This window comes from Hibiscus syriacus, unplaced genomic scaffold (assembly GCF_006381635.1).
Source record: "Hibiscus syriacus cultivar Baekdansim isolate YM2019G1 unplaced genomic scaffold, ASM638163v2 tig00116938_pilon, whole genome shotgun sequence".
NCBI lineage: Eukaryota > Viridiplantae > Streptophyta > Magnoliopsida > Malvales > Malvaceae > Hibiscus > Hibiscus syriacus.
In genome coordinates, this window is record NW_024063476.1 from 830,407 (window position 1) to 832,500 (window position 2,094).

A 2,094-nucleotide genomic window follows, 5' to 3' on the forward strand; every position below is an offset into this window, starting at 1 on the left:
AAATGGGCGGTTCGAATATTAAATTGTGCAACTAAGACATAAGAGGTGGTTTTACAAATCTTTTGATAAAGCACCACACATCCTAAATATGCTCCTGAGAGTTTGGAACCAGTGAGTATCTCTAGAAGATGAATATAACAACCACTTCCTCCTAGATATGATATAATAAAAAAACCAACCTAAGAGACCTTACCTTTCCAGAATCAACCTATACCTCAAACTTGTCATTAATATTGACAGTTGTCAAAGTACTATAATTCTTAAAGAATCAAAAAGAGTAATTGATTCTTTGATATCCGATGAACTCTTGTTTTATGATTTGTCTCAATTGTGAAACCTATAAAAGGGCAATGTTTTTTAAATTTTTGAATTTTTTTATTAAACATTTTTCAAAATTCTTTTTCAAATTTTGAAAATAAAAATGAAGAAGAAAAACATTTTTGAATAAGACAATCTCTCTAGAGTAGATCTTGGTAGTTGATACATGTCTCTTAGACATAGAGCTCATGCCTAGAATCAGTGCAGGAGCAAGAAATGATGAATGTTGGGGCATTTTTGAAGGTCGTATCATCCAAAAATGATAAATGTTGGGACATTTTTGAAGGCCCATATAAGCAAGAAATAATAAATATTGGGGCATTTTTGAAGGTCCATATCATCCAGGAATACAATATCATTGAATTGAACAGACATTTATGAGACATAAAGGTGTGGAGAATGAAAATGGTTAAACATGGACAATGGAGCTTACTATATATGATTGTTTTGTCCATCATCATAACATACAATTGCATTATTCTGGTGATTTCCCATGCATTAATGTTGGCAAGCCAAAATGTCCCACTTATATTCCCACTAAGCTAAATCATTCGGCGTCCTTGCAACGCCATAAAGAAGCTTTGAACACCATGCAAAGAGCTTCTCTGGTTGAGAAATCTAGGCAGAAACCACAGGAAATGATGAGTAAGTTATCGAATATTTTATGAACCAGTAACTATGGTGCTAAACCAATGTTGTGATCATGTGGTGTTTCCATAAATTCTAATTTTACTCAAGATGAAGGTCGTCTTCTACAACCCCGAGGTTAAAAGTGAGGAATGGTGAAGATTTCTTTCCATGGAATGGGCGATGGAATTTTAACAGCAAGAAACTAGCTGAGCTAAATAAGATTGAATGATGGGATATTGTTAAACTTCTCGGCATGATGTGATACAAATAGCCTTGTTCAATATTTGATTAGATATGGAGACATGAAAGGAATTAGGATATACCCTCCCTTTGATGTGTTTCAAGAGTCAAATCAAAATAGACGTTGCTCTCCTGTTGATGTAGTGAATAAAATGTTTGAGGACATCCAATCTAAACTTCTTGGAGATCCACAGTTCCTCCTTTGTGTTTTACCTAATAAGAAAAATTCTGGTCTTTATATTTTGGTATTGTCACACAAGTGTATAGAAATACCTTAAGAATTTGCTTATAAAAATCAATGCAAAGCTTGGAGGAATAAGTTCAAGGTTAGTAATTGAGCAAACACCTTCAATTCCAGTTGTTTCTAATGTTCCAACCATCATCCTTGGCATGGATGTTTCTCATGGCTCTCCTAGGTAGTATGGTATTCCATCAATTGCTGCAATGGTCAACCCCAGGCAGTGGCCTTTGATTTCCCGCTGTAGGGCAACAACACATACACAGTGTCCAAAGCTTGAAACGATGGATCCTCTTTTCAAAGATGAAGAATAAATTAACACAAGTCAAGAATTGCAAGAGTGCACGCTGGAGTAAACAAAAAGTGAAGACAACTTAATTAGGAAGGGAAGGAAGATCAGTCTTGCAACCATTCCCACCACATATCAAGAAAACATGCATTTATACATAGATTTGTGTCATTGCATCATACATCATTTTGTACATACATACATACACATACATACATACATACATACATACATACATACATACATACATACATACATACATACATACATACATACATACATACATACATACATACATACATACATACATACATACATACATACATACATACATACATACATACATACATACATACATACATACATACATACATACATA